Here is a 21,704-nt window from a genome sequence, read left to right as displayed (position 1 = left end):
ACTCCATGTCCTTTTTCTCTCTTTAAAAAACAATGAGAATGAGAAACAAAAAAATCTGACCCTTCTCCTGCCCCTCACCTCTGGAGTGCTGAGATTGTGAGAATTTAATGGTATGCATATTTTTTTTACCACAATTAGACAAGAAATGTCCATATAGGTATAGATGGCATAAGAATAAAATGCCGACTGTCCAGAGGAACAAAGGAGATGAATGAAGGGGACGGAGCAGAAGTGGGGAAGTGCGGTCAAGTGTAGCGTGTGCACTTGTGTGAGACACTCCCATGTGAACCAGTGCCATGTACAATGAGCACACACAAGGACATTCATAGGGTTGGCAAGGTAGCCCAGTAACCAAAGGCTCTGGGCTGCACGAGATGGAGTTCACAGCTAGAACCCACAATGGGAGGACAGAACTAACTCCCAAAGCTGTTCTCTGCCCACCATAGGTAGGATGTGGAATGCATACAACTGTACTTATGCACAAACACATATACATGTGCACTAATACTAAATAAAATAAAATAAGAATCTGAAAGACGTCACTTAATTATATTAAACAACAACACTACATAAGGCAGAGAATTGGCAAGGGGATAAAGCCAGAGTGAACAGCCCCGCTGGTGCATGGCCCAGCACAAGGACAGCTCCCACGCTCTGTCTCATATGTCTTTCTATAGCTTGAGAGTGAAAGGCCATCTTCTATCCATGTAACACCAGGAAGCAAGTGCCCACACAGTAGGTCCTAACCAGCAACAAACTGGCTCAAACTCTGAGATAGAGCCAAGTGTGACAAAGCCAGAATGGGTATTTAAGGAAATCTAGAAAGGTTGAATGGAGAACTGGGTTAACAATTCTCAGAGAGGCTCCACGAAGGGAAATGATCTTCTGAATTTCGTTTTAGAAATAGTAAACAATTACACACTCTAAGACTACAGCATAAAGAAGAAAAATAAAGCCACACCTGATTTCACCCACAGTGACTCAGTGTTAGCCTTTCAATATATAACATATTTTTCTATATATCTGGAGAGCAGTGGCTAGCTCCTTGCTGGCCCCTGCAAGCTGGGTGTATCCTCTGCAGGCTCAGACAGAGTAGATCTTCCTGGGAAACCCCTTCCGGTGCCCAGCCTAGGTGGTGCCATTTCTCTTTCTCTAGATGTAGTCACACAGCCAAAATGGCTTGTCTGCATTGGGGATAACAAGGAACAACAGTGGGAATCTGCCCAGAAGTACAGTCCTTGCCCTTTTATGAAACACACACTTATTAGAATGAGCACTCCCAGAATGAGCTGACTGGAGATTTCAAAACAGACACCCAGAAATGGCAAACTTTGAGACAAAAAGGTCACCAGAGACTTTGTTCCGTCACAAAGACTCTGTTTCCTACAAACCATGCCTTTTATAGATCCCCCAACACTGGCACTTCTTCCTCCCCTGAGAGTCCTCAAAGCTAACTCTCACAAGCAAAATTGCTGTCTTGCAAGTGAATATGTCTGAGTGACCGAAGCTAATGTGTGATATCAGAGGCTGCAAGGAATGATGGGAAGGAATGGATATGAAAACCTATGATCCAGTTTGAAGTTTATGTGAAAGACATACATTCATTCAGCTAACATTTACAGTAACCCTGTCTGTGCTGGAACAGTGCTTTCCAAGAGCAATAAGACAGAAGGGAAGAAGCAGGGAAGAAGCTAGGCATGGTGGCATGTGTGCCTTTGATTGTGGCATTTGGGAGGCAGAGGCAGGCAAATTTCTGTGAGTTTGATGGCAGCTTAGTCTGTACAGCAAGTTTTGGGCCAGGCAGGGTTACATAGGAAGATCTTGTCTCAAAAAAACAAGCAAACAACAGAAAACAATATAGAGAAGTAAAATTAATTTTAATATGCCTTGTATACTAAGTATATTTAAAATGTCAACATTTCAATAAATAATCTGTATACAAATTGAGCTTTTTTTATGTTTGTACAGGTGTTCCGGATTTGGTAGTTTTATGCTTATAATAATCTCAGCCGACATAGCAAACCATCATGTAGAGTTGAATTACATTTAAGGTTTCACAATACCTATGGCTGAAGAGGAGATTCACATATACAAATTATTACAAGCGCAATTATGGACTGAATAAAATTTAAATTTAAATAAATTAAAACTTAACAAGATTAAAAGTTTAGCTCCTGCATCCCACTGGTCACATCCCGCACACTTCCGGAGCTCAGTGAGTGCGTGCAGCTCCACAGTTACTGTAGAAACTGCAGACCTAGTGTTTAAGATGGGGCACTAAACCCGCCCTTGAACCAACTGAACAGGGAGCTCCAGCAAAGACACCAACAATTATAAGAAGTAGTCTTGTCAAAACCAGCTAGGACAAGACTTTTGCAGGTTAAGTTTAGTTTAGTTCAAGAGACACACAAAAAAGGTATTCAATATAGATAATATTTATACATAAATGTACATTCATTCACCAATCTCTTTTTAAAAATATTTTGTCAGGAGTGATGGCATGCACTGCATCCTGGCAGGCTTGCAGATTTCTGTGAGGTGAAGGCTAGCCTAGGCTACATGGAGAATTCCAGTCCAGTCAGGAAGCCAGAGCTGTACAGTGAGATTCTGTCAAAAAAAAAAAAAAGATTCATTTGTTTTAGTTACGTATGTTATGTGCAGTATTTATTTCTGTGTGTATTTATGTGTAGACACATGGGAGTCCTTTTGGAGGTCAGCAGAGGAGCTCAGATGTCCTGATGCTACAGTTACAGGTAGCTGTGAGCCACCGAATGTGGATGTTAGGAACAGAACTGCAGTCCTGTGTACTTTTGCAGAATGAAAGTCTAAGTTGCTGCTTAGAATTTTGACCTGCCATTCTTGTACAAGTCAGGTACATATGTTACGTGTTAGGGGTGTTAATTTTAGGACTCTACTCACGGGCTACAGTTGACACAGAGCTAACAGGAAGGGGCACACGAGGCAGGTACAGGTCATCACTTAGCATCTGCTATCCTCACACCTTCTCTGGCTTCACTGAGGGAGCGAGCAGAGACAAGCTGACCTCATGGAATCAGTCAAGATGTACTAGGGCCATGGGAACTTATCACTAGCTTAACTCTTGCTAGGGCATAGCGTATAACTGAGTTCTGGCAGTGGGGTTTCAAGATAACTGTAATGCCTCTGGCAGAAAAGTGTCTTTGTGAATGGAAAGACAGAGCAGATGAGGAAACCATCTTTGGCCCTATCCCCTTTCATGTTTGAAAGGCAGTTCCATGACTAACTGTTATGAATGTAGTAAGATTAGCCCCCCGGCAGGCAAAAGTGCCCCATTGAAGATGGGTGTATGTGGGAAAAAGACTATAGACTTTTTTTCCTCCAGTTGAGATATATAGCTCAGCCTGGTCCTAACCTTACTACACAGTCAAGGCCATCTTGCATGCCTAATCCTCCTGCTATTCTTAAGTGCTAGAACTATAGGCATATGGTACCAGGTCTGTTATGAGGAATAATTAAATGTTTATTAATAAAGCTACTGTTAGGCACCCTACCCCCCATTCCTGGACTGAAAGCGTTATTACTCTATGTGCTTAATTCCCCAATGTACAGAATGCACCTTCCGAATCTGTACTCTGGTCAGGATAACATGGGAAAGCCACCACACGTGACCCCGACCCAGCAAACAGAAGCCAGGTGTTTGCGGTCGCATCTTCTCCTTCAGCCTCTGGTGGTCACGGAAGACAGCAAAGATGCTGCTCTTTGGTTTTAACTGGGGACAGCTATTGCAGAGTCTGTGGCTGTAATTAGAATGCAGTAAGCCATTAACTGGGAATTGCTCTTCCTTGCCTTACCACGAGCTCCTTGTGAGGCCTGTCTTCACAACCCTGTGCAATCCTCCGCCTGCTGAAACTCCCCCTTTGAAGCCCATGGTACCATCTTCATTCGTTCTCAGTCACATATTTACTTTATATTGTGATGATGGGTATTGGATATGGGGCCTTGTGAATTATAGACACTCTACTGCCAGAACTATCTTGCTTTTATTTTGAGACAGGACGTCACAAAATTACCCAGGTTGGCCTTGAACTCAGCCCGAAGCTCTTACAAGCCTTGAACTTACAGATCCCGCAGTCTCAGCTGCAGAGTAGCTGTGATGGCAGACGTGTGGGAACTGGCCAGCCTTGACCTTGTGTTCTTGTGCAGCACCTTCTGGAGCTCTGTCCTGGCTTTTGTGATGACTGCAGCTTTGGGAAGCACGTCCTTGGGTTGTGCTGCTTTGCGACTCCTGTGGCATCAAGCACTAAACAGGCATGAAGTTGTGGTTAAAAAAAAAAAAACAAAAAAACTGTACAGCAGGTCAGAAAAAAAAAAAGACTGTGAGACGGGCATCCCTGTTTATGGAGTGACATTTAAACCAGTGGTCACCTCATACTCCTATGTTCTACTCCTGTATTTGACTCCAAGTTTTATCTTTGTTTCTTAACATGTAGGTCAGTTTGGACACTTAACTATTTTCCTGGTGTTCTTTTAAACTCGCCTATTTCTTCTGCTCACATTGCAAAGAACTTATTCTAAATCTTTCCATTCCTTTCTTGGAAATTCTCCACCCTCCCATTTTTGCCACAGAAGGACAAGCATCCTTCAAATGTTTCCTGGGAACTCTGCTCTGCCTCCCCCTGGCCCTCTCCAAAAGGACCACCTAAGAAGGCCTGGGTAGAGAGGGAAGGCCTGACTGCCATGCTTCTGGTTGGCTAATCTCAAATGGGACCAAAGCTACTAAAGGGTGTTCTATCTGGGGCAGGCAAGAATCAAAACAGTCTAGGTCTCCAGGGAGCTCTGACAGTGCAAACACAGGAAGCCAGGGAAACTCACTAGTTTACAGAGACAAACAGGAGGCATGAACTTGGCAGAAACTGACTACAGTAGAAGACTGGAGACTGAGCAAGGAGGGTCCTGAGCACAGCCTGTGAAAGGGTTGCTTCGCCCCAGTCAAAAAGAAAACTGAGAGGACACATCCTTTCATAACTTTTCCCCTTAGCCCATCTTTTTACAGTTAACTGAGTATTCAACTTATTACAAAAATCAATTCCCTCCACCCTCTGAGTACTTGACTGCCCCCCACCCCCAACCTATTTACCTGGTTGCCAGCACATTTGTGGGACATACAGTGGGGACACTGTCATCTGGATAGTCAATGCCTCCAAAGAACAGTAGTTTCCTTAGGCAAACGGCCTGTGGGAGGGCTTCTAACATGTCTGCAAGGAAAGAAAGACAGTAAAAAGTGCTCTGCAAAATGCTAGTTTAAGAGGCTGCTTAGAAAAACAAACAGGCCTCAGTACAGTTCCAGAACAGCAGCAATGTGCAGGGGGTGCAGTGGGTGGGGGCTGCCAGAGTCCAGAGAAGCAAGTAAACAGCTACAACTGATAGATTTCCCCAAGTGATCAGGGGTACGCAGAGCTATAACCCCAGTAAAGTAGAGACACACAGAGCAATGGAAAGAGAAGAACAAGGTCAAAAGGGACCAAGGCAAAATGGGGCATCCCAGGGAGCAAAGAGCAAAGTTTTTCCACTAGACAAAAGTTCCAGGTTATAAGACCTGATGGTTATCTAGGAGGAACAGAGAGGGTAGAGAGAATGGGTATTTCAGGGCAATTGCTTTTAAAACCATCCCTCTTCCTCCTCCTCCTCTTCCTCTTCCTCCTCTTCCTCCTCCTCCTCTTCCTCTTCTTCCTCCCTGCCTTCCTCCTCCTCTCCTCCTCCCCCCATTCTCGTTCTCCTTTTCCTCTTCCCTTTTCCTCTCCCCTCCCTTTCCCTCTCCCCCGTCTTCCGTCCCTTTCTCACCTCCTTCACAACAACAGACCAAAGATGAGCTCCCTGGGCAGTTTCACTTCAGCCCACAGCACTATAATGAGCTAAGACAGTGGAGAACTGGAAGTGCAGTCAGTCCTTGGAGTCACTAAAGAGACTCCCCGAGGACTCAGCTTTCTGTTACTGGTGGGCCTTAGGCCAGACAGTCACTGTAGGGATGAAACAACGAGGTCAACAGAAAGTGGGAAGTTTGCTTCCCGGATGCAGCACGGAGGTCTTGATAGTGAAGAAAAGTTCCCAGTGTCCAGGAGGATGAGCAGTCTGAGCATAGAGAGGGCTCATGTCAAGGACAGGCTGACAGGAGGCATTGGGAGTGACTTGATAGTGGTGTTATGGCCATGGTCGTTCCCTCCTTGTTTCTCAGGGAGCTCCTGTGGGGATCTAGGCTTGTTTAGGTATGCGGCGCTCAGCACTTCTTTGGCATTTAGCTGCCCTTTCCTCCCTTGGCCTCCTGCCATATCCTCTGACCCATTTACAGAGATAGATCATTTTCAGTGTCCATTCTTCTCCCCACTTTCCTCTGTAGCCCTTGACCCTACCACATGACCCTGTAAATTCTGCCTGGGCCTTGGCAGATGTCCATAGCCTTCTATAAGGATCATTTCTAAGCACACTTACCACAAGCTTTCTTTACTCCCTACACAAATGAGCTAGATTTTAAGTTAGCTTAGGATACAGTACAGTTGGAAGACCACTTGCCTACTATGCACAAGACCCTGGGTTCTATCCTTAGCATCCCCAAAACAAGGCATGGTGGTGCACGCCTGTCATCCCAGCACTTGGGAGGAGGAAGCGGGATGATCAGAAGACCAAAGTTACTTTAGACAACACAACAAGTTTGGGGGCAGCTAAATTACTGTCTCCAAAGAAAGGGGGTTCCTCTACTTTCACCCCATCTCCTCTGATACAAACATACAGCACCGTCCCTTGCCAAAATGTTGCCATCTTCTGGTTACATTCCCCTCAACAGCTGTGATGGCTTTTCTCCTTCCTCAAACCTCGGATTCAGTTCTCCCCTACTGCTGCTCTGGTCAGCAGATGAAGTCACCTCCACTTAAGGAGTCAGCTCATCTTACATCGTCACTCCCTCCTGAAACTTGTACTTGCCCTACAGCCTACATTCTTCACTATTTAGTTTCCTGTCTCCTCTGCAGGGCAAAGGGTTTCAGAGCTAGCTGTGTTTTCACTCCAAGAGCTAGGAAAAAAAGAAGTTCTAGATATTTATAAAAGAACTTAACATAGGATCTTAAAGAAATGCTTGTAATCTTCATGGGTAGCAGCATCACTTACAGCCAACATGGAAACAACCCCAATTCCACTCAAAGAGAGATAATCAAGATATGGTATAGGTCTATTTGGAAATGCTATTAAAGAGGAAAGAAATGGGTCTGGGGGATGACCCAGAGGGTGAGAACTTGCTGTTCAACCATAAGGACATGAGTTCAAATTCCCAGTACCCACATTAAAAACAAAATGAAACAAAAGAAAAGAAAACAACAAAACTGAAAACCTGAGTGGTCACATGCCTATAACCTCACCAACGTGGGAGTGGAGACAGAAGAATAATTAGGGCTTGCTGGCCATCAGCCTAGTTCCAGGCTCAGTGAGAGTTTCTCTCAAGGGAATAAAACAGAACATCTGACATCCTCCTCTGGCCTCTGAGAACACATACAACACACACACACACACACACACACACACACACACACACACATACACACACACACACACACACTAATTAAATAAATAAGATACAGGAAAGAAGTTGTAATTTATGCTACAACATGGATGATCCTGAGGAGTACAGTTAGGCTTCAAGAAATGGCCCAACCACGAGGGCACCTTGAGTAGTCAAGTCATAGTGACAAGCAGTATAGCAGTGACCATTGGGGGTCAGGGGAGGGAGAATGGAGAGCTAATGTTTAAAGGGTATGAAGAGTTTCCGGGTAGGACATGTTCTGTGGGTAAGTGGGTGCTGAGCATGCTCAATACCACTGCACTATATACTTTAAAAGGGTCAAAATTGTAAATTTTATACACATGCACGACCATAGAAATAAAGGTCTTATTTGAAAAATATAATAGGTTCTTTTTCCTCACACAGGTTCTTAGATCAAAATTTTCAGAGCGTTGAATGTTTTAGTTTTTTCCCCTTTTAACAGAGAGTGACATTGTGCCAGACACCATGCTGGAGTCAGGGATTTGGACATGAACCATGTGGTAGATCCCCCCTTAAAGGGCTCGTAGCCCTGGTAAGACAGCAGCAAGAACTAGTGCTGGGCAAAGCAAAGGATTAAAGGGAGTGGAGTGACCCTGACTCCAGGATCGGAGGACATGGGAGAGAGCGTGGCAGGATCCCCAAAGCAGTTCTGAGTTCAGTCTACAACCAGTCCACACTGCTTCCCTTCACTCATTGTGATTTGTCACCAAGTTAAAACATTTGACAGGCTTAAAGGGTCTGTCCCTGTCCCTCCCTTTGAAGATGTATCCTGGGTCCCTAACTGCCGGGGAGCAGAGAAAGTCTTTGGTTTTACCCAGTCTTGTCTCATGCCGCTTTCCTCTTCCACACCCTCAGGAGCAATGTCTCACTTCCCATCCCACACTGCCCGAATGCCTGGATTCCAAAGTGAGGTGCGAGAGGTGATGGAGACCACACTCCCAGGTCGGACCTTGTGGGCGAGTAAGCCAGATAAGGACACTTGTGTATGAAAGTTAAACCCATTACTTTGTGCTAACCTAACACATCAAGATGAAATGATCCCTTCCCTTCCTTCTCCACCCCCCCACCCGCCCACCCCAGACCACCTCCTTCCTTGGCACCCAGGGAAACACTTGCTATAGATGGACCAGCCAAGGAAAAGACCTGCAGGACTGGTTTTGCAGTGAGTGTAAATCCTCCGTTTTTACCAGGCATGGTGGCACATGTTGGCCGGTTCAGCTATTGGGAAGCTGGGGCCAGTCTGAACATCTAGAACATTTGAGGCCAGTTTGTACCACCATAGAGAGGTTCCATACCAAAAGCAAGCAAGTAAGCAAACTTAGTTTTGCTGGGAGAAAATGCCCGAGAACTAGGGGGTGTATTTGCCTGAATGGCTCTCTGCTTATACATTCACTCAACATTTTTTATGTTATTTTTTTTTAAAGCAAAATATGTGGCTGAATAGTCCCACCACTTTTCATTTCTCTTTAGGCTGCAGCAGGAGACTGTCCTCCTGGAATTCCTCTCCCTGTGTCTTCTCCAAAGCTTTCTGGCATTTCAATCCCACCATGCTCTCTGGTCCTCACTCTCCACCTTTCCTCACTTCTAAAACAAGGCATTGCTCCACTCTTGTCACATCCCCTCCCCTCCCCGTCCCTCCTCTCTTTCATTCCCATTCCCAAAGGAGAGAAGGCAAGAGCAGGCAGGGAGAGTCTCACACAGGGGACCGCAATGTGGAAGGAAAGTGAAGAGAGACTGACTGGACAGGAAGCCCCAGGAGGCAGGGCGCCTCTGAGAAGGTGTGGGCAGGCTAATGAGTACCTGGCACTCCTATGTTAGACAGTAATACCCGGCTCGGCTGCCACCGTCATGCTCTGACTCTGGTCTGGACCTCGCAGGGAGTGTCACCTCTGTGTGATACAGTGATGGGCTGCAGAGGGGCAGCAGCTGTTGGCTGTCGGCTACTGTACTTCTTCCAGTGTTCTGGGAAGCCCTCCTAGCGCTCCCACGCCGGCACACCTGCACCGGCTTGCACTCATTAGTACTGCTTCCACTAACACTAACACTTGATAGGCTGGGAGTGTTAAGGCTGAGCCCCAGGCCATCTGTGAGAATGTGATTTCGAATATGTTCGAACTGCTGTCTCTGTGAGACTGCGCGCCTCCTCCGCCCATCCCATAAAGCTGGTACCCTCGCGACTGCTTCTGGCCTAGCCACACTCTGCTCTGTGCTGTTCTCATTTTTTAAAGATATGAACGTGCAGTTTCTCTCTGATTGGTGACCACTGTATACATTCTTGTCTTTGCATTCCTGCAGCCAGATACAAATGGTGTGGACAGTAGGCAGGCACCCAAACATTCCTTGGATGAGTTGCACAGGAAAGACTACTGGGCTAATTGCAAGAGCATGGCAGGCTGAGTGAGCTGGAGGCAAGGAGCTCGTCTCAGGTCTAGCTCCAGCACACTGGCTTTGTGAACAGGACAAGTCACTGAGGAGTGCTGCTGACCGTCACTGGCTGGTGTGTACAAAAAGAAACTACTGTAAGTCAGTATCCATTCAGATGCTATTGGGGGTGTATATGGCCACAGTATCCATTCCGAAGTAGGCACGTTGGATGTGCCCACCCCAGTGACAAGCTTATCATGAAGAACAACCAAAAGCTTTGGGTATGAAATGATGAATGCACTCTAACGTTCTGTGAGAATGTCCCTTAGGATGGCTTTGCATGTTTATGTGTGTGATGTATAAATATATGTGTGAGTGTCAGCGTGTGTGTGTGTGGGTGTGCAAAGGTGATGTCATGTGTCTTCATCCTTCTGTACCTTATTCATTCTCTTGCTTGAACCCAGAGCTCACTAATTTGTCTAGTCTAGCTAGCTAGCTTTCTTCAGGGATCTTATCTTTCTCCCAAGCACTGGGATTAAAAGAGAGCCACCATGCCCACCAGACATTGACATCAGAGCTGAGGACCCTTACTCTGGTCCTCATACTTGTACAAAAGTGCATTACTTACCAAGCCATCCCTTAGATCTCTCTCTCTCTCTCTCTCTCTCTCTCTCTCTCTCTCTCTCTCTCTCCCCTCATGCATCAGATCCTGATAAACTTGCAAGCAACAGCATGCTGTAGTTCTTACATATCTAAGGCAGCTTCATCTTATATTATTTCCCTGTGAGGCATGTACCTGGCAGGGTCAAATAGGCCTAGTGTTGTGAGCAAGGCAAGCTTTGGCTTGTAGTCACCCCATGCTTTGGGAATGGGTCATCCCTCTTCCCCCACTGATCTTGTCATATTCGAAGACTAACAAAAATCTCATTGCCACCAAAGTGAGCTCCCTCTCTCTTGAAAAAGAATCTCACCATATAGCCTAGGCTCAACTCATGGTTCTCATGCCTCTACCTCCTAAGTGCAGGGATTGTAGCTCATGGCTAACATGAGCTCTCTGTACTCATACTTTTGCTATTAATGGTAGTATTACATGTTACTGACACCCAGCTATGAGGCTCGGTTTGCATATCTTCATTCTACCATTTACTAGTTGCCAGGCATTAAGAAAATGGATCTTAGTTGGGCATGGTAGCACATGCTTTTAATCTTAGCACTTAGAGGCAGAAGCCAATAGATCTCTGTGAGTTCAAGCCAGCCTAGTCTAGAGAGCAAGTTCTAGGACAGCCAGATCTACACAGTGAGACCCTGTCTAAAATATCGAAACAACAACAACAACAACAACAACAAAAATAGTAGAAGCTGCAGCAAGAGCAACAACAAAAAAGAGAAATGCTTGCTGTACTTAAAGAAGAGGAAGGAAAGAAAGAAAGAAAGAAAGGAAAGAAAGAAAGAGGAAAAAATAGATATTTCTGTATTCCTCTTCTGCAAATTAGATACAAGTTCTTCCACATCCAGGAGCTACTGTGAGGATATTCCTATTCAAACTGGAAGCATGTGTTATACGACCCTCATTAGCAGAGCAGGTCATAACTCTGCCTTTACGGGATGTGTTTTCATGCATGGCTAACTTTAGTGAGCTCTTTCTCCATTCATGTCCAGACACAGTTATAGTCACCTTATCTATATGGGGTTATTTCAGTTCTCAGTGATGATAACCACGGTGCATCTTTCCCATTTTCTTAAAAAAAACAAAAACAAAAAAAAAACAAAACAAAGAGATAGGGCTGAGAAAGTAAGACAATATGTCTTAACTCACAAATCTATTTCATTTCTGTAGACTTCAAATTTAAAATACTCATTAGTATATTTTCGCTTGGTTGATTAGCTTTTCCACATCTGTTGAACTTCCGAAATGTCAGATGCACAAGAAGTAAAGCAGGAGTTCCACTGAAACAGACCATTCTATTGCAGTCTGGCATAGGTTACTTTGCACATGTCTACCCACCGCATAGGATGAGCTATACACAACACAGAGAGTGGAAACTCAGCCAAGGGAACAACAGATGGGTCAGTTCAGTGCACCTTGACTCAATCACATGCAAATACCCTAAACAAAAACGTTCCAAGAGGGTTGGGGAATTTTGGTTTTGGTCCAGTGGTAGAAGCAAACCCGATACTAGCCTTTTAGGGAGAGCATTTATGTTTTCCTTAGGGTTGTTTGCTAGGGAAGCGCAGCCCTCCAAAGAAAGTCTGGTCCCCAGCTGAAAGAATGCTTGGCCCTAGGCAAACCTTTACACTTCTCAGAGGAGTCCCTCTTCCCTTAGGGATTGTACAATGCTGGAAACAGCTCCCCAACTGCTGGAAGGTTGGTGCCCGCTCTGTGGACTCTTTCTCTGGCCCATGGACAGAGCTCTACCCCTCTGGCAATAGACATGGCTTAGCTAGCTTTTCACAAGACACCCCACGCCCTGAACTGACTAAAATAAGCACATAAGACAGGAGGAAGGAATGCTGTTCAGCCTACCAGGCAGTGAGCATACACTGCTCCACCGGTCGGTCCTCACTAAACTCACATGGCCGTTTCCAGCAATATTCTCAAACCTACCCCTCCCCACTTCTGCTGCTTGCCTGAATAATACTTGACTCAGAAAAACGTCTACAGAGAACTGCTTCATCTTTCCCACACTAGGATTTTAAGTTTAACTAAGTTCATGTTCATCTTTTTGTGCCCCCTTCTTACCATAAAGAGGGGATAATCCCACCACCAGAAGCTGATCCCACAACACCATACTAGAAGTCATCAGTTCTCAACATTAATGCTCTCAATTCCCCAATTAAAAACCCAGCAGACTCTGTCTTTGTCCCCATGCCTGCTGCTGTTTCCTTTCTATGCTGGAAGTTTGAGGCACATGCTCAGGAAGTAGTAGAGTGTTCATCTCCACTTAGTCGTGCCATGACTTGATGTCACAGGATGATACTTGTCTTAGTCAGGGTTTCTATTCCTGCAAAAACGTCATGACCAAGAAGCAAGTTGGGGAGGAAAGGGTTTATTCAGCTTACACTTCCACGTTGCTGTTCATCACTGAAGGAAGTCAGGCAGGACTGGAACTCAAGCAGGTCAGGGAGCAGGAGCTGATGCAGAGGCCATGGAGGGATGTTTTTACTGGCTTGCTTCCCTGGCTTGCTCAGCTTGCTCTCTTATAGAACCCAAGACCACCAGTCCAGGGACAGCACCAACCACAATGGGCTGGGTCCTCCCCACTTGATCACTAATTGAGAAAATGCCTTACAGCTGGGTCTCAAGAAGGCATTTCCACAACTGAGGCTCCTTTTCCTGTGATAACTCCAGCTTGTGTCAAGTTGACACACAAAACCAGCCAGTACAGTACTCAAAAGGAGCTTCCCCTTCTCTGAGAAGGGAAGGGGGAAATTCAGGGAGGGATTTGTGAAGGTGGGACTGGGGGAGAGGGGTCCAATCAGGATGTAAGGTGGATATTAATAATAGTGATGAAGAAGAAAAGAAGAAGAAGAAGGAGGAGGAGGAGGAAGAAGAGGAGGAGGAGGAGGAAGAGGAGGAGGAGGAAGAGGAGGAGGAGGAAGAGGAGGAGGAGGAGGAGGAAGAGGAGAAGAAGAAGAAGAAAGAATAGGCATCTCCTGAGAGTAAAAGAATGGAAAAAGATATTCCAAGAAAATGGACACAAGAAGCAAGGAGCTTCTTGTAGCTGAATTAAAAAAAGAAAAAAAAAAGGGACATGACTGCTCCCAGGTATGTTGTAGGTTAAAGTTTGTTGTCAATAAAAGGGAGTGCCTACTTAGAGTCAGGGACTTCTGAGAGAATCCAGAGCATAGGTGACCCTGAGCAGGCAATGTTGGGAAGGGGTTGGGAGAGAAGGGAAGGGGAAGAGAGGGGAACCAGGTGCATCAGCGAAAGGCTCAAAGGTACAAAGTTAGCAGGCAGCCAAAATGGTTGGATTATATAGAGAGAGCAGTCTAGCCCCCTGGGCTGGAGAGTTCAGGGTGGGAGTGGGGTGGGGTGTGGGGTGTATCCTAGTCAGGGAGACACTGCAATAAGGAGGGACTATTCAGAGTGGGGAAATTCAAAGGGAACCTGGTGACCAGGTCCACTTTGATATGTTAAATAGGTACCTTAGTGATTAGGTTTGAAACCTAACAGTAACCATTTTAGTATCTGACTAAATAGACTTCAAACCCAAACTAGTAAGAAGAAACGGGGACAAACACTATATACTTACTTTTCAAAGAAAAAAAATCCACTAAGAGGGTCTTACAATTCTAAATAACTATAGAGCAAACAAAAGAGCATCCAAGTTCATAAAAGAAACACTATTATACAAAATATTATATATTGGTCCTCACACAGTGGTAGTGGGTGACTTCAATATCCCACTATTGCCATGGATTAAAGCTGGATATTTACCAACACAGCATCTTCACTGAGTGGTTCTGGTGCTGGTCAAATGGATACTCACATGTAGAAGAATGCAAACAGATTCATATTTATCACGCTGCACAAAACTCAATTCCAAATGGATAAAGGTCATCAACATAAGCTCATATACCCTGAATCTGATTGAAGAGAAAATGGGGAGTAGGTTTGAACTCATTGGGATAGGAAAAGACTTTCTGAACAGGACACTGACAGCACAGGTGCTAAGATCAACAATTCATAAATGAGATGTCGTGAAACTGAACATCTCCTGTATGGCAAAGGACACTCTCAGTTGAGAAAGCAGCAGGCTACAGAATGGGGAAAGATTTTTACCAATTGTTCATCTGATTTTAGTCATGAGCTTATCCTTTAATGACTGAGTCATCTCTCCAGCCCACCAATTACACATGTGATAGAAGGTTGGTATCTAAAATGTAAAGAACTTGCCAAGTCGTGGTAGTATACACCTTTAATCCCAGCACTTGGGAGGCAGAGGCAGGCAGATCTCTGAGTACAGGCCAGCTTGGTCTCTGCAGAGTGAATTCCCAGACAGCCAAGGCTACACAGAGAAATGCTGTTTCAAAAACAAACGAAAATCCAAAAAAATTAAACTAAACCAAATCAAACAAACAAACAAAAGAACTAAAACACTGGACATCAAGAAAATAAATAATCCAAGTAAAAGTGGGGCATAGAGCTAAACAGACAGGCCTCAAGAGGATGGAGAACAGACAGCAAAGAAGTGCTGAAAGACGTGTTCGACAACCTTAGTTAGCAGAGAAATGCAAATCAAAACTAGTTCAATATTTCATCTGTACTAGACAGAATGGGCAAGATCAATAAAACAAATGACAGCTCACGCTGAACAAAGATGGGGGTAAGGAGAACACTCATCCATCGCTGGTGGGAGTGCAAACTTTACACAGCCACTATGGAAATCAGTGTGATGGTTCCTCAGGAAGATGCAAATCAATCTATCCCAAGACCCAGCTATACCACTCTTGGGCATATACCCTACGGATATTTCATTCTACAACAGAGACACCTGCTCATTGCTGCTATATTCATAATACGCTCAGAGTAGAAAGTGCCTAGCCATTCACCAACACATGAGGTGATGAAGACAATGTAATACACTTACACAATGGAATATCACTCTGCCATTAAGAAAGGAAACAGAGCAATCCACAGATAAACAGATGGACCTAGAGAAAAATGAGGCAACCAAGACCCCAAAAGACAAATACGTTTTTTCTCACATGTGGTTGTTAACTTTTAAATATTTGATAGATGTTACTATCCTAATTACCACACATGTTAGATATAAAGTAAGGAACCAGAGGAAACTGCAGGCTATCCCAAGGAAGGAGAAATAGTACAGAGAAATAGGAACAGGCTTAGATGAAGAGGAGGGAAGCTAGGGAAATGGGGATGAACAGCTAATACTAAGGGCCATTTGAGGAATCATACAGAAATCTATGATAATAGAAGTTTCTTAAAATATATACATATATGAAAGAAATCTAATGGAAATTACCAAATAACAGGGAGACAAAGCCCAAACTAGATATTTCTTAACACCGAGTGAAACCTCCAGTGCCTGGAATGGGTTATATCTAATTGAGTTGTTGGCCAAAAGGGCACCATAGAAACCCCCAAATAACTCAGTCTACTGCCAAGGTTAATGGTTACTCTCCACAAATTGATGGTAAGGCCTTATGCTAAAGACAACACTTAAATACCTCATTGAAACTTGAGAAGTCAAGCTGGTGCCTAAGTAAAGACTTCACCACTTTTTTTTTTTAAACTAGAGTTTGCGTACTACCAGAGGAGAAAAGTAAACACCAACCTTGCTACAAACCCTTCGATTACAATGGTGACCTGGCTGCATGACATGCCGGTACAACGGTGGCACAAGTGTTGTGGGAGAAACCAACCATTACCTACTTAGATTTCAGGTCTACTCCGTGAGTTGGAATGCATGCCTGACACTGTTCCAGTGGCCAAGAATCTGGGATTATCAAGGTCACGGGCCTAGGGGAAAACCCAATGCTATTGTTCTGATGAAGGAACACAGGAACAAAGTGACTTTTAATGACATTCTACTGTACCCATAGATCACTGTCTCGCTCAGCCATCACTAGAGACGATCCCTCCTCTAGGTGATGGAAACTAATACCGAGACCCACAATTGGACAATGTGCAGAAGTGAGAGACCTTGAAACACTCAGTCCTAAACACTCAGGGTTCAGGGAACTTTGTAGAAGAGAAGGCAGAAATATTGGATGAGCCAGGGAATGGAAGATATCAAGGAAGCAAGGCCTTCTAGATGCAACAGGACTCAGGCACATGTGCACTGACAAAGGCTGTGGCAGCACACACAGGGCCTGCACAGATCCAAACCAGACAGGGTCCCAGTGCTGGGATGGGGAAGTGGACACAAGCTGTCATACCTAACTCAGGCGCTAGCTCCAATGAGCAACCACTTACAAAAAATTAGTTTTTCCAAGGGAGTTTTACTGAGTATATAAACCATACTTAAAGCAGGCCCCGTGCCCAGTGCAAATAACAGGGATGACTTAGCACAAAGCAAACTCAGCGGTATTTTGGGGGAATTTTTTTGGTCTTATACTGATTTGAGGTGTGTATGTGTTCATGCGCGTGTGTTTCTGCCTGTGTATCTATTTACTTCTTGTGCTCTTTCTTTTTCTTTTTCCTATTTCTTATTTCACTTTGTTTTATCCTTGTTTACTTGTCTTTTTAATTTGCTTGTGTGTTTTCTTAAGGAAAAGAAAGACAGCATGGAGTTGGAAGGAGGTAGAAAGGATCTGGGAGGAGAAGAGGAAATCATGATCAGAATATATTGTATAAAATAATTTCATTCTCAATTTAAGATATATATTTAATTAAAAATGTCTTGCCATCACATTCTACTCTGGCTGCAATCTTTGTCTTCTGAGATTTTCCACATAGGTCCACATTTCCTCTTATTTCCTTATCCAGTCTCCCCCTTTCTACATTTTAATTTTTTAAAAAGTATGTAATATTATAGAAGATATAACCAATATTCAATGTTCTTATAAGTACCTATCAAATTTCATCTCCCTATAACCTTCCAAACATAAATCACTGTTTCGAAGGTTGTTTTTAATTATTCTCTTGATTTTTTTCTCTTTTTAAATATTTTAACAACATAATAATAGATTTCATAATGACATGCTTTCCTATAGGTATATGTTTTAACCTCCATTTCCCTATTTTTCTTCCTCCTACTCCAACTTCTTCTTCCCAACTATTTCCATCTTTTTCTTTCATGTCTAGCTAGGGCTAGACACAGGCATCTTATCAGAGGCTACATCACTGGACGAAATCTTAGATCATCAGAACACAGTGGTCCTCATTAGCCTGTCCTCGTCTATGATGGAAGGTCAATAGACCCCTACTTGTTCCGTTCTTCTGTAAGTAACCATAGTTACTAAGAGTTCAAGAACCGAATGTCCACATCTACCCAGACAACAGTGTTCTACAACACTCTTCCCTCACCTCTCACATTCGATTGCTCTCTTCTCTTTGGCATACTTTGAGCTTTGCAGGGGATGATATCATTGTCCAACTTAGGACTGAGCAATCGAGAGTCACTTCTCTGCATTTAAATCTCTTGAGTCTCTGCAGTAACTGATACCTACTTGAAAAAGCAGCTTTTCTGACCAAAGATGACAGCAGCAACATAAATATTTAGCAGGCATTTTGACAGGCACATTCTATTCATTTAGCAAAGTGTGCAGTCACCCTTCAGGGTCTATGACCTTCCTGGATAAGCTTTTGACTGGGTACCATTTGTGAATTCCTTCTTGTGGAAAAACTTCAAGTTCAATCATAACTTGTTACCCTCAGAACAGTCACGCCACAGTTACACCAGTGGACACATCTTTAAGAAAACCAAACTTACTGTAACTTACTTTTTTTTAACCTTTTCTCTTTTTCTTTCATTGGATATTTTCTTTATTTACATTTCAAATGTTATCCCCTTTCCTGACTTCTCCTCCAGAAAACTCCCATCCAAACCCCCACCCCTGCCTCCATGAGGGTGCTCCCCCACCCACCCACTCCCTCCTGCTTTCCCACTCAGGCATTCTACACTGGGGCATCGAGACTTCACAGGACAAAGGGCCTCTGTAACCACTGATGCCCAACAAGGCCCATCTTCTGCTACTTATGTGGCTGGAGCCATGGGCCCCTCCATATGTACTTTTTGGTTGGTGATTTAGTCCTTGGGAGCTCTGGAATGTCTGGTTGGTTGATATTGTTGTTCTTTCAATGGAGTTGAAAACCCCTTCAGCTCCTCAGTCCTTTCTCTAACTCCTCCATTGGGGACCCCATACTCAGTCCAATGGCTGGCTGCGAGCATCTGCCTCTGTATTTGTCAGGCTCTGGCAGAGCCTCTCAGCAGACAGCTGTATCAGGCTCCTGTCAGCGTGCACCTTTGGCATCCCCAATAGTGACTGGGTTTGGTGACTGCATGTGGCATGGATCCCCATGTGGGGTAGTCTCTGGATAGCCTTTCCTTTAGTCTCTGCTCCACACTTTGTCTCTGAATTTCCTCCTTGTGAGTATTTTGTTCCCCCTTCCAAGTAGTACTGAAGCATCCACACATTGGTCTTCCTTCTTCTTGAGCTTCATGTGGTCTCTATAAATTGTATCAGGTATTCTGAGATTTTGGGCTAATATCCACTTATCAGTGATTACTTAACATGTGTGCTCTTTTGTGATTGGGTTACCTCACTCAGGATGATATTTTCTAGTTCCATCCATTTGCCTAAGAATTTCATGTTTTTAATAGCTGAGTAGTATTCCATTGTGTAAATGTACCATATTTTCTGTATCCATTCTTAATAACTCACATGATGAAGATATCCAGTGCAATGAATTTTGCTAAGTATAATCAGTAACAATCAGTAACAACCACCACAATTACAACTCAGGTTTCACTTGCTTGCAGTCTCTTCCCCTCCTCTCCACTGCTAGCACTCACTGCTTCCTGAAGGTACGGTCTTGCTTTCCCTAGAGTTTTATATGCAGTGTGTGATCTTTCCATTTTACCTCTTCCAGTGCGTTCAATACTATTGGGATTCATTTCCCTATGGATGCAGCATTGTCCAACTAATCAGCTAATAAGTATGTAAGTTATTAATCATTTTAGAACACTATGACTAATACTGCTGTGAGAGCTCATGGACAAGTCTGTGTAAGAGCACATCTTTTCACCCAGTACGAGATTGCTGAATTTTCTGTAAAGAATATGCTTAGCTTTCAAGACACTGTCAACCTTCTCCAAAGTGGCCGAACCATTTTTCTCTCTGTCTCTCTCTGTCTCTCTCTGTCTCTCTCCTCTCTCTCTGTCTCTCTCTCTGTCTCTCCCTCTGTCTCTCTCTCTGTCTCTCTCTCTCTGTCTCTCTCTGTCTCTCTCTCTCTGTCTCTCTCTCTCTGTCTCTCTCTCTCTCTGTCTCTCTCTCTCTCTCTCCACCCTCCCATCCCTCTCTCCCTTTGAGGCAGGCTCTCAATACGCAGCCCAGACTGGCATGGAACTCTGAGATCTGCCTGCCTCTGCCTCCCAGGTGTTAAGATTGAAGGTTTACATTAGCACCTATCTAAGTATAACAAGTTTAACTGTTACATTTAGGTCAAGTTAATTATCTTTTTCAACATTATTTGATTATTTAGGCCTTTGCATATTCATATAAATCATAAAAGCAACCTGTCAAATGTGCTGGACATAGGGAAACACACCTATAATGCCAGCACTTGGGAGGCAGAGGTGGGAGAATGAATAATTCAAGCCTCGTCTTGGTTATGTACCAAATTTGAAGTTAGCCTGGGCTACAAAAAGAAAAAAGAAAGAAAGAAAAAACCCAAAATAAAGAACCCTGATTGTGCATTATACTTCCTATAATTTTTAGCACAAAGAGGGGACAGAGATTCACCTCCACAGCAAACAAGTATAATTTCAGACACAATTATTAACAACTATCACTTTAGAAGACTGGTGTTTAGCGTGTTATTGCCATGAAGGAAACCATGACCAAGGCATCTCTTACAAAGAAAAACATTTAATTGGGACTGGCGTACAGTTTCAGAGGTTCAGTCCATCATTATCATGGCAGGAAGCATGGCAGTGTGCAGGCAGACATGGTGCTGGAGGAGCCGATAGTTCTATATTTCGATAGGCAGGTTGTCACAGGAGACTGTGTGTCACACGAGGCTTGACTATAGGAAACCTTAAAGCCCACCTCACAGTGACACACTTCCTCCAACAAAGCCACACCTTCTAATAGTATCACTCCCTATGAGCCAAACATTCAAACACTCATGTGTCTTTGGGGGGCTATATCTATTTAAACCACAGCTGGAAAATTACCAAAGTCAGGTGACAAACCCAAGAATTTTGACTCCTGAAAACTCTACCATACCAAATAAGAATGCAGTTGTGGCCTTCATTTTAGAAAAGGGACAGGAGATTTCTTATACACATATCTTTCTGATGAGTAGTGACCTCTACAGCCTTACCAGTAGTGGTTTTGGTTTGGAAAAGGTACCACATAAGAGCTGCTATGATAGAAACTTCACACAGCACTGGGTAAGTACTAAGGTATTTGTGATCCCCAGGAGCCCAGTGAAAATGGGATGTTTGCAGCAGAGACTTGAAAACTTCTGTGCCTTTTAATGTACCCCAGCCCACACTCTCAGCAGAGAACAAAAGCTTTACAGTTTAAACCACTGAGCATAACCTCTGACTGCATCATTGGTTCATCAATAAGCCAAGGACTAGGGAGTCAAGCACACCTACCTACTCCTGGAGGGAAGCAGGTCAGTAGAGATGAGTGACTTCATACTCTGGGAGGAACAGTTCTTGAGTTTTGAGTGTAGACAAGTCAGTAGCCTAATGAGACAAAAAGCAATAATTATAAGTAGAATAAACAAAACACAAAATCACTAAGCATATTATCTCAATGTTTGCTTTTTAAACAACAAAACACAGAGGATGATAATACTCAAGAGATTAAAAACTAATCAATAAAACTTGAGTCCAAAACGTTCTAGATATTGGATTTAAGAAAGTAATGTTTAAAGGTATCTTTTATAGATATGTATAAGGAAATTAATTTTTAATTAATTAAGTAAGCAAGCAAGACAAGTCTCACTGTGTAGCACTGGTTGGCCTGGAACTCATTGTGTAGACCAGGCTAAACTCAAACTCAGATATTCCCCTGCCTCTGCCCATCAAGAGCGGGAATTAAAGGCTACATTTGGCTAAAGTATAAGGAC

At 43.8% G+C, this 21,704-nt stretch overlaps 1 long non-coding RNA gene across 1 annotated transcript; it reads right to left on the bottom strand.

Annotated features, from left to right (window-relative positions):
- Positions 1–1,858: 1,858 nt before the first annotated feature.
- Positions 1,859–21,319, bottom strand: LOC116903706. The gene is made up of 4 exons (XR_004388292.1): positions 21,226–21,319; positions 5,117–5,234; positions 4,100–4,279; positions 1,859–2,607 (listed from the first exon to the last, which is right to left on the bottom strand). It is a non-coding gene; the product is annotated as an uncharacterized LOC116903706 (long non-coding RNA).
- Positions 21,320–21,704: the final 385 nt, after the last annotated feature.

Source organism: Rattus rattus, chromosome 6, assembly GCF_011064425.1.
Source record: "Rattus rattus isolate New Zealand chromosome 6, Rrattus_CSIRO_v1, whole genome shotgun sequence".
Lineage (NCBI taxonomy): Eukaryota > Metazoa > Chordata > Mammalia > Rodentia > Muridae > Rattus > Rattus rattus.
This window is presented reverse-complemented; position numbering and strand designations above follow the sequence as displayed.